General features: G+C 40.6%; 1 protein-coding gene across 5 annotated transcripts in view; it reads right to left on the bottom strand.

Annotated features, from left to right (window-relative positions):
- Window positions 1–12,133, bottom strand: part of ZBTB7C (zinc finger and BTB domain containing 7C) — a 505,030-nt gene that overhangs the window by 400,586 nt on the left and 92,311 nt on the right. The window contains exon 3 of one of the 5 annotated variants that reach the window (XM_072605167.1): window positions 3,017–3,084. The exons of the other annotated variants lie outside the window; for them this stretch is intronic. The gene's annotated coding sequence lies outside the window, so the exon portion shown is untranslated. The remainder of the gene's footprint in view (window positions 1–3,016; window positions 3,085–12,133) is intronic. 5 annotated transcript variants of the gene reach the window in all.

Raw genomic sequence — 12,133 nt, 5'->3', positions numbered from 1 at the left:
TCTATGAATACAGATAACTATCTCTACAGTACATACACGGTAACTGAAGAAATCATCAGAGAGGGAATAGAGAAGGAAAAGAGGCCCCAAGCAGAGCCTGTGGGTACACCCACAGTTAGGGGAGCATTCTACAGGTGAAGACTCAGCAATAGAGACTGAGAAGGAGCAACCAGACAGGTTGGAGGAGAACTAGGACAGAGTGATGTCATGAAAACCTAGAATGGAGAGGTTGTTGTAGGAAGGCCAAGAAGAATGAGAATTGAGAAAAGGCTATCAAATATGGCATTTGGGAGATCACTGGTAACATTGGAGAGGGCAGCTTCAGTTGAACAACCAGATCAGAAGCATATGGATGGAGCCAACTCTAACTGGCCTGTAAGACTGCAGGCTACAAATCAGGGCTTGATTTTTTTTGTTTTGTTGATTTTTTTAGACTTAAGAAAGTGTTAATAAGGCAGATTAGACTAAATCACATTTGTGCATATATTTTTTTCTTGGAGAGCCTGGTTGTTAAATTTTTACCACCACACCCCTGCATTGTTCTATCAACATTGCTTCCGTTCAGCAGAAGGGCAGCAGAAGACTCAGGGAATGAAGTTATCACCAGACTGGAAGCCTGCTGACTGACAACTCACAATAATAATTATTATTATGATTAATAATAATAGGTTAGCAAAGGGTTTTGTATCCTTTATCTCATTTAAGCCTCATAGTAGCACTGGTCAGAATCTAATTTGCAAAAGGATGAGAAGTGAATAGGAGTACAGGAAATGGAGGGAGCAAGGGGAGGGAGCAATATGGGATGATAGTTTGAAGGGATGGAGAGGGTCAAGTGAGGCTTTTGATTTATTGACCAAAATCCACTGCATATACATTTCACTTATAGCTTGCTTCTATTCCTAATCCTTGCTTGTAGAAGGATTAGGTGGAATATATATATATATTCTAAATGCATGCCAACCCTTCACTTCCCAGAGTACCAAGTTCATAATACTTATTCAACAGAAAGACTGCAAACTTGTGAGAGGCAGGAACAGTATTTTTATAATTCTCTTGTATATTTCCCATAGTACCTGATATTAGACTGAGGACAGAGCTGACACCAAGAAATGTTTTTTTGATTTATTGAAAATTTTTTTCCTTACAAAACCCCTTGATGCAAAACTTATTTTCAATTCTAACCTGAGATTTCAGGAAAATTATTACCTAAAAGAAAATACAAATACAAATGAGGAATTTGCTGGTATCTCCTGAAGAAATATTTCATCATTATTATTTTCTTCAGGGGTCAGCAGCAGATACACATGTCCTGGTGTCCTGTCTTGCCACTTTGGGATCAAGAGGTAAACTTTCAGCCTGTCTCTTTTCCTCAGCTAGAGTGTACATTCATGTACATTTCCTCAAGGCAAAGATGATTCCATATTTATTTTTGTCAAAGTGACACCTTAATGCCTAACGTAGGCAGGTACACAGTGAACTCCTGATTATCTGATGGGAGGGGGTGTTTGTACAGGAGAAAGTCATTAAGATGGACCTGATACATTTCCACTGATGGTCATGCAAAGAAGACATTTTATTTTGCTTCACAAAAAACTTTCAAGTGTTACTTTGTATTCCAACAGAAGAGGAGGAAGTCCAAGGAATGAGAGAAGAACTAAGCAGTCCAAGAGACAAGCTATATAATTGTCTAATGCAAAGACCACTGTTTGATATGGTATATTTTCAATCGCTCTCCATGGAACACACTATGAAAATCTGTGTACAAACCACATTTAGTCAAATCCTGAAGATCTTAGAGTAAGTATATCAAATGCTAACCCTCAGAAAAAACAAAAACAAAAAAGATAACTTGTTAAGGAGAGTAGCTCAGTCGCTACAATCACCAAGGACATTTCATTGAATGGAGGGTGAAGGAGAAACTTCTAGGGTTCAGGAGAGCATCAGGAAGTATTTGGTAGGTATCTAAATATTTTATTATATGTTGTCTTCTTGTCATTTCATACTGTTTGCGTATGACTTCTATGCTAACAATAAATATCCACGCATACTCATGCCCCTGTGAAATCTCAATTCCATTCTGCCAAGGTTATGCCCCTAAAGCACAGTGAAAAATACTAAAGGAATAAAAAAGGTGGAATTCTCCAGTGGACAGGGATTAAGACCTGAGTTAGATTAAATAGGACAACAAATCCACACAACTCTTGAAAATGACTTGCTGCCACCCTAGGCAGAGCTAAGGGTTAGAAGGTCACTGTCTCTCTGAGAACGGCAGAAAGCATGAAACTCATAGCAATTTTACTCTCTAGGTAATGGGCAAACAAACGGTGAGTATGGGGCAAAAACCCAGTTCCTGATCAAGATAGTGGTTGTCAATGCCACCTGGTGGATAAATCAGCTAATGTCTGCAAAAAGCACTACTGAACTTGAGTAAAATAAATGAGCTGCGAATTCCAAAACTTGTGCACTGGCAACTTTGGACAAATCATTTCAGCTTTCGGGTTTCAGTTTTCCTTTTCTGTAGCTAGATTATCTCTAAGGTTCCTGCCATCTCTGATGTTTTATGATTCTATAATTCCTGTGTCTGAACAAGCAGCATCCTTGATTCTGGCTTGTCAATAAAAAGAAATCCAGCACCATTTGCAAATTATTTGACAGGTTCACTGAAAATCAGCCAAGATATTTTTCACTAGATATGATTGATATAATCAATGATCTCCCCATAATTTCTAAGGCATTTCTTATGTTACTTGATCCTGACTCAGTCATTTAACAAGCATTTATTGGTACTTGCTCTGTCTAATGTTAAGTACTAAAGGAGATTAAAAACATTATTAAAATACTATAAGTTTGTAAACTCCCTACTAAACTATTGCTGTGAAACTGGTACTCTGGGAAGCAAAGGGTTGGCAACCATTTTAGTGTGTATTCTTTAACTCTTCTAGAAGGAAGCTAGAGGCAAATAAGGTGGAAACCATGCCGGGCTTGGGGTCAGGAGACATCTAGGTTTGGTTCTTACCTCTTATCTTTACGACTTTCATGGGCCAGGGGAAGTTACTTAACCTCTGTAAATATCAGTGTCCCCATCTGCAAAATGGAGGTGATAATAATGCCAATAGCATCCAACTTACAGAGCTATTATAAGAAACAACTGGGATAAAATATGAGAAATCTTTTGCTAGTAATATAAATTTCAGTTATTATTCTATTTTAGCAGGGGATGCTACCTGCTATACCTCCCCACCATAGGATTCTCATTCCTGAGTTTGTGCTTTTGCACATACTCCCCTCCCACTCCAAGAAAAATAGCACCATCTACTCCTAGTCATATGAAAAGATATTTTTCCCAAGGCCCTATTTCATTATCACACATGGTACAAGTACAAGAGAAGAAGAAGAACTCTGATTTGGACTTCATTGATCTTTTGCCAATCTCTACCTCCACCAAATCATGTGGGGAAATCACGTACTTGGTGCCTTGTGATGTCTCTTATACTATTGCCCAGAATGGCTGTCTCACTATCTTGTTTTCCTTTATCCTGCTGGGACTTAGCTTTCCCATTTATTAGGGCCTGGGAGAGGGAAAGGACAGAAGCAGTGGCCTATAAAGGCTCTTCTGCCTTTACCATTGTGGGAGTTGATGCGTGTTTGCTGCGGTGAGGCCAGAAACACTGTTTGATACTTCTTTGTCCCTATAAATAAGTCTTAGCATACTGCTCTGCTTTGGCAGGTGCTCCCTAGTGTTGTTGCTTGTCCTCTGTTTTTGAAGAGGACCATTGACATCATCGGTGATGTCTCAACTCATGCATAAATTGGACTGAAGTGAGACAGAGCTGCACAAAGTCATCAACCTCACTTTGTCTTCCAGAGTTACTGAAGTCCAGTGGCAGGACAAGAGACAGGCTTACTGGTGATGGGATGGCAGCGGATAACTTGGATGTCTGACCAAGCTGCAAACTTTCCACAGAGCCTGCTTCAGTCACTTTCGTGGTCATTAAAACAAATTGTTCTCATCAGCCCCATTCTGTCAGGGGAAGTCTTCACGTGCTTGGGGTAGACATCCCCCTGACTCACCAATGGGTTTAAGCCTGTTGGTTACCCTTAACATGGTTTAGCTTATCTGTAGAACGAGTATGTCCACTGCACATGCTACAGCTTCTTGGAGCCACAAGTGAGAGTTGGTGGACAAGTGGACACCAAAGGTGGGTGAGCAGTCCTGAAAAGGGCTCAGCACACCCTCCTACCAGAGGTGCTAGTCCTTGCTGAACACCCAGTAAGACCCAAATACATGCCAATTGACTGACTGAAATATTTGGAGAGATCCAAAGAGATCCAAGAGAAGAGGGCTCAGAACTCAGCTCTGTAAATATTTATTAGAACTGTCAAGTTAACAAGCATGTAGTAAGTGTTTACTATAGGCTAAGCTTTATACTATAAACTGAATTTACAATGAAAGTAAAAAATAGTCCCTGGACAAAAGAAGCTCACATTCTAACTGAGGAAATAATGTAAAAATGTGTGTATGTATAAGTAGATATATGTATATGCAATACTGCCTCTGTGTGTATACATACATGTATGTGTATACATATACACATGTACCATACCACATATATGTATGTATATACATGCATACATACACCACACACACACATACATACACACAGAACAAATTGGAGATAATCTCAGAGGGAAGGCAGTAATACTGGTAGGGATGGGAAAAATCTTCTTGGGAAAAGAGGGTAGGATTCTGAGATTTGACAGAAGCCAAGAAAGCCAGGAGGTAGAGATGAAGAGATGGAGCATTCCAGGCCTAGGGGACAGCTAGAAAGATGGCATGGAGTTGAGAGATGGAGTGTCATGTTTGAGGAATAGCAATGGAGGCCTGTGTCACTGGAGCAAATAACATATGGAGGAGAGTAAAGTGTGATAAGCCTGGAAGGTAGAAAATGTCCAGGTTGAAAAGGGTCTTCGAAGCCCAAAAGGTTTTTATATTTGATCCTAGAGGTAATGGGGGCCACTGGAGTTTATTGAGTGAACACTTTAGGAAGATCATTTTGACAGGTTTGTGAAAGATGAACTGGAGAGGGAAGTGATTTGAGGCAGAAGGACCAACCTGAAGACCAGTACAATAGGTCAGGCATGAGGCGATGAGGGCCTGCACCAGAGTGGCCACTACAAACAAGGATTACAGCTGTGTGGTCATAAGTGGCTTAACTCCACAGACTTTGTTTGATGGAAGACTCCAGAGGCAAGCTGGATCTACTCAACCCTTTTCCTGTGAGAGTCTGGTTACAACATCTTTTTTAAAAAGCTCTTTTCAGTGAGACAATGTTGTCACCCAGACTGTCCTTACACCAAGACAAAGGATGGGGGGCTGCTGTCATAGTATAACCAAGGAGCCCCTCAAATCAAAAACACCTCAAATTCAACACAACAGATCCTTATTTAGCACTTGCTGTTTGTAAGATTCTATGCTGACCTCTGAGACAATTACAAATTGCTCAAGAGGTTTTGTTTTTTTTTTTTTTTTAAGGGAATTTCTTACAGAGAAAAGAGCTTTATAACTGAGTTAAGGTATTATATTACCTAGGAGGAATCACACCCATTAGGAGTGGTTAGTTTAACTGATTCACCCATTTCCATCCATTATCAACTCTCTGAGTACAGGGCTATGATATAATGGACCTGTTAGCACTGTAATTGGTGAAACCTACTCAGAACCATGGGGAACAGATGCATAGACTGGTGGAAGCAGTTTTTAGTTGAAGAAAGGAAGAGAAAGAGCAGTTTACTATTGATGGTGAATTGTAAGGCTGGCCACTTGTCTGTTGCCTTTGAGAAAAAGCCTTTGGCTTGTAAGGGGAGGCATTGATCTGGATATACCTTTCATGGTTCAGGGAAAGGAGTGGGTGCAGCCATGTAGCTATCTTGGGTGCATCTCCTTACATAAGCATTTTCTGTGTGCTCCCTTGTGCTAACCTCTGTGAATCCAGCAAGATGGTGGGGTTGGGGGAGCTGGAGGCCAGCTGCATGGAGCCTGCATTACCCTTCCCCAGCTGTCCTGTTCTGAAGTTGTGCTTGGCATCTGTTCCAAAGCAGAGGGTCCATCTATTTACATAAAGGACAAGTCTGTGACAATAGAGTAATTCAGTTATAGCACAGGCAGCATTCTCTGAAAGCATTTATCTAACAGTCTAATCTATCACTCTAAGGATATGTTTGAGAACTTCAGATATGAGAGGGACTAAGACCAGTTTTGATGAGGGGAGGGGATGAAAAGATTCCTCTTATCCAGGCTGGGAACCATGATGAGAGACCCTAGGTAGTCAATTATCAGCTAGAGGGCACCCAGGAGAGAAGCTAGGCTAAAAGAAGGTGGAGCTGGCCAAAAAGGAAACTCTCGGGGGTCTAGAGACAAAGACAGACTTTGCCCACTTGACAATTTTATCTTTGTCTAGCCCTGCTTGTGACATGGTCTTACCTCTTCCTCAGGTTCAGCTCTATGGCTCTCTCCTCTTCACAACTGTTCCCCATCCCCAAACTGCTCACATCTCCCCCTCACTACATGCACGCACACACACACACACACACACACGCACACACGCACACACCACACCACACCACACCATGCACACACACAGCCTCGTCCTAGTGCTCTGTCTTATCTTATGCCAAGCAGCACAAACCATCTCTGCAGCTAACCCAATGGCATGAAGGAATTTTGCTTATATTCAAAGCAGGCTACTTATCCTACTCATGCTCATCCTGTCAGAGACCTGCTGCATCCCTCTGTGGTATCATAGCTTTTCAGGCACACCCGAAGCCCCACTGGCACTCACAGCCAAGCACTCAGGAGGGATATAAATAGGAGATGTTTGGAAGACTGAGCCTCAGCCCAAGGGCCAAACTACCAGTCCATCCTTCCACTAGGAGAAACAAGCTCAGGATTTGTTGGGATGTGGGAAGGAAAATCTGACTGATGCCAGGGTGAGATAGCAAAAGCTGTGAGCTGAGACAGCAGTCTGCTTCAAAGAAATCACTGGAACCCCTCCCTAACTCTCCAGTCTTGTTAGGAGAAGATGAGGGATTACACCATGCCCAGAGAGTCTAATCATCTAAAGCACTCGTCACAGGAGACTACAAAGATACTGCCTGCTCATATATTGTAGGATGAAAAATATACAAATGGAATTTGTTTTCTCTTCTCCCCAAAGACTAAGGAGCTTGTTAAAAATAACATAGCGATCAGAAGCAACATGGTATAGTGAAAAGAGTAATGGATTAGTGGTTAGGAAAACTAGGATCTAGTCTTTGCTCTCACACTAATTAGTTGTGGGGCTTTGGGCAAACACTCTTCCCTCGGCCTCAGTTTCCATATGTGTAAAATGAAGGGAACTGGAAAATTTCTAGGGTCCTTTCCATCTCTAAAATTCTATAAATCCCATAAGTAACACAGTGTCCTACATAGGGACATGAAGGAGACTTACGATCCATCCCCTTGCTTTGAGATAAACCCAGACTTAAACTGTCATAGATGATTGTCTTATCACAGTGGCTGGCCCTGGAACCCACTCCAACAGAGGTGGCTCAGAGGGTAACCTAGCAGAGCGGATGAAGAATATATATTGTCCAGCTGAATAGAGAGGCCGTAGAATTAGTGTGCATGCATACACATATACGCAATAGCCATACAACTAGTAATCAACCAACAACATTTATTAAACATCTGTTATCTGCTAGGCACTGCTAGGGATGCTATGAGATACAAACACAAAATGAAACTATCTGTTTTCAAGGACGGGAGTTTGCACTTGCCTATTTAAGTTCAATGAAAATAAAATAAATACTGGAGGTGGACACTAGCAGCAGAGGGGATCTGGTAAGTTTTCATGTAGAAGGTGGTGCTTACACTGAATCTTCTTTTGAAGGTAGTCAGGGTTAAATGACTTGACCAGGGTCACTGTAACTAACTATCTGAAGTCTAACTTGAACTCAAGTCCTCTTAACTCCAGGCTAGCGCTGTATCTACTGCACCACCTAGCTACCCCCAACTTAAGCTCATTTTTAATGGAAACTAGGGACTCCAGGAGGCAGCAGTGAGAAGGGAGCACATTCCAGGCATGGAGAAAGTCAGTGAAAAGTCACTGACATGAGAGATCATATGTGCTCAAGCACCAAGTAGACGAGTATGGCAGGATCTCATAATGTGTGAAGGGGAGTAATGTGTAAGAAGATTGAAAAGATAGGAAGAAGTTAGGTTGTGGAGGGCTTTAAAAGCAAAGAGCTTATATTTGATCCTAAGAAGCAAAAGGGAGCCATTGGAGTTTATTAAGCAGGGGAATGAATGGACAGACCTGCCCATTAGGAGAGTCACTTTGGTAGCTGTGTGGAGGATGAATAGGAAAAATACAAGACTTGAAGCCCAGAGGTCATTTAAGAAGTCCACTGTTGTAGTCCAGATGAGAGGTGATAAGGTCTGAGGTTGCATAGCAGAAGGGAAAAGATTTGAGAGATGTTGTGGAGGTAAAAATACTAAGATTTGTCAATTTATTGGACATGTGAGGTAGGGAAAAAGTTAGGAGTTAAGATAATGTAAAGGTTACAAGTTTGTGTGAGAGGAAGGATGTGTCCTCAATAGAAATGGGGAATTTTGGAGGAAAAATAATGGAGGAAAATAGTGAGTTGTTAGTACATATTTTTTCATTCACATATACATATATACGCAGATATCTAGTTGTATAGATAGATAGACAGACAGACAGACAGACGGATAGATAGATGATCTTGGACAAGCACTGCTGATGTATAATGAGTTGGACTCAGAATTAAATAAGAGAAAATGGTCTGATGGAATCAGAAGTGAATTGGGTGCCTTTTAGAAAATTATTGCACATACTTTGGCCTCCACTGAGTCTGCTATAAAATGAAGGGGTTGGATTGAATGGTCTCTAAAGGCCAACTCTAACTCCCTTGAAACTTCCTAAGGGAAAAATTGATTGATGTAAGAGAAAAAAAGAGCTGACTTAGAATCACAAACTATCAGAGCTGGAAGTCACTTTGTAAGCTATTCAGACCCACCCACATCAGAGCAAAAATCACCTTTCCAATAACCCCAACAAATGGTCATAGAAGCCTTTACTTGAAGACCTCTGGTGACAGTGAATCCACTACATCCTCAGATGGTTTATTCCACTTTTAACAGCTCTATTAGAATGTTTATATCAGGCTTAAATCAGCTTCTCTGTCACACCTCCCTCCCTGCCACCTTCCTAATTGTTTCTAATTCTGCTCTCTGGAGCAGAACCAATCTAATCTCCTTTCTACTTGGCAAACCCTTCAAAAACTTGAAGATGGTGACCATGCCCTGCCCTGCTGCTACCTCCAAGACTTATCATCTTCAGGCTAAACAGATACAAAATTGATCCTTATAGAGCATAAGGTCAAGCCATTTAACTAGTTCCAAATCCACCTAATTGTACAATTGTGTAGCCCACATCTCTCCAAAAAACAGTCCCTGTTCTCATGAAGTTCACAATCTAATGGAGATGATATGTAAACATCTACTGCCCCAAAGATTCCAGAACTTATCTGAACCTTTGCACATGCTGTTCCCCCTGCATGAAGCTCCCTTCCCACCCTTTATGCTCATTTAGATGTCACCTCCAATTCAGAAACATCAGTTCCCCATTTCCCACAAAATGAAACAGAACATCCTAGCTCTCCAGTCATGTCCCACTTCCTTCTTATATATCCTTTACATTTCAGACTAACTGAACTATTTTCCTAACATGCTACTTTGGTTCTCACCCCTGTATGTTTGGTCATACCAATCCCTTTCTGGAGTGTCCTCCTCTGTCGAAGTCCCCCCTATCATTATTCAAAGCTTAGATCCCTATTCCCTCTCTTCCTTGATTTCTCCCTCCTCCCAGCCTCTATGAAATGTCTCTGTACTGTTCCAATGATTTCTTAAACATATTCTGTCATAAATTGTTATTTGTGTAGATCTTATCTTCCTCAAAAGCCCCTTGAAGATAGAAACTGTCTTCAGATAGAATATAAGCTCTTCCAAAGCAGAGACTATTTTATTTTTATCTTTATAGTCCTTCTATACCTAAAGATTCCAAAATAAGTATTGGAAGTACCACTATTCAGGCTCAAAACTTAGATGTTAGCCTCAACTCCTCCCTTTTCACCTCATATCCTATTATTTTTACCTTCATAATCTCTTTGACACTGATACCATCATAGTGCAATCCCTCATCACCTCACGTTTGGGCTATTACAACATTGCTCTTTGATTTCCCAGCTTCTAGCCTTTTCCTACTCCTTTCCGTCTTCTAATCAGTGGCCAAGTTGACCTTCCTAAATCATAGGTCTGACCATGTCATCTTTCCTCCAATAAATTGCGGTGATTCCCTATTACCTCCAGAATCAAATACACAATTCTCATTTTGGCTTTTCGAGCTCTTCTTAACCTGGTTTCTTCCTAATTTTCCAGTCTTCTTACATCCCCTCCACCACAATTGTGTACTCTGTGAGCCAGCAGCATTGGCTTCCTTGCTGTTTCTCCAACAAGACCTTCTATTTCTTTTTAATCCTGGACATTTTTACTGCCTGTGCCTCATGTCTGGATCTCTCTCACTCCTCATCTTTTTCTCCTGGCTTCCCTGATTTCCTTCAAGTCTCAGCTAAAATTTCACCTTCTAGAGAGTCTTTCCTAACCCCATTTAAAACTCGTACTTTCCCTCTGTTAATTATTTCTAAATTTTCTTATATTTAGCTTGTTTTTACATGGTTATTTGCATAGTGTGAGTTCCTTGAGTGCAGAGACTGCCTGTTGTCTTTCTTTGTATACCCATCACTTAACATAATGCTTGGTATACAGTAGGTGGTTAGCTGACTTGACTAATTGGTTCATCTTTACCTACCTTTTAGCTGCCTAACAGTCCTTGCACAGAGTTAAGTGCTCAATTAATATTTGTCAAACTGAAATTGAACTGAACCTAGATTCTACTTATCCTTCAAAGTTCAGCTCACTGAGCTGATCTTATATTACAGAATTACTTTTATGAGTCCTCTCCTCTGATCTCTTATCACATTTCTTGTCTACCTCTCAACCACATAGTTTAAGCATTTAGTTGTTCTCTAATTGCTTCGTGTATGTTCATTCTGTGTCCTTTTGGGACTATAAGCTCCTTTAGCGCAGAGATTGCATTATATTCAAAAGCAGAAACAAAAAAATGGAAAAAGCATTAGTGATAGATTAGCTGAGTTCAAGGTCTGGTTTTGCCATTTAGATTAATGATTATAGGATTCAAGCTCAAAGGCACTTAGAAGTCATTCTAATCTGACCTGCTCATTTTACAGAAAAAGAAACAGAGGCCTGGAAAGATTTGGTGACGTGCAAAGTCACCAGTGAAGTAGCAGGTACTGGCTTTACATTTAGATCCTTTAGCTCCAAAGTTTGCTCTCGGTATACCCTATCTTAGGGCTCTTTTTAATAGCCATGTGACTTTGGCCAAGTCATTTAGTCCCTTTATGCCTCAGTATCCTCATCTGCATAATAAGAATAATAAAACCTGCATTTCCTACGTCACAGTTGGGAAAATCAGATAAGACAATTTATGTGTGAGCACTTAGTCACTATAAAATACTATATGATTATAAGCAGTCATTATTAGACTTCTCTGCATCTTCAAGTCTAAAAGAGAAGTAGACACATAAATGAATTAGAAACTCAGTAAGTTCTAGCTGATTTATTGATTGAATGAACCTAAATGCCCATTCTCAGTGAAACACCTGCCTCAAATACGCTCTTGGACTTGGGCAGGCCTATGTGTCTTAAAAATATATCCAAGGAAGTCTGTTAGTAGACAGCATGTATATTTTTTTAACATTTTTTTCCCAATTGCATGTAAAGATAATTTTAAACATTTTTTTTCTTAATTTTGAGTTCCAAATTTTTTCCCTCCCTTCCTCATCTGTCCCCCCCCACCACCCCAGATGGTAAGCAATTGGATATGTTATACATGTTTGATCAGCGTGCACACTTCTTGAAAAATTATTGATTTCTGTTGAATAGTCTTATCTCTCCTTTTGGTGTTTCAAGCAAACTGACACCATGGAGGGATAG

Source organism: Notamacropus eugenii, chromosome 4, assembly GCF_028372415.1.
Source record: "Notamacropus eugenii isolate mMacEug1 chromosome 4, mMacEug1.pri_v2, whole genome shotgun sequence".
Classification (NCBI taxonomy): Eukaryota; Metazoa; Chordata; class Mammalia; order Diprotodontia; family Macropodidae; genus Notamacropus; species Notamacropus eugenii.
The sequence above is the reverse complement of the archived record's forward strand: the minus strand, read 5'-3'. Positions and strand labels throughout refer to the sequence as shown.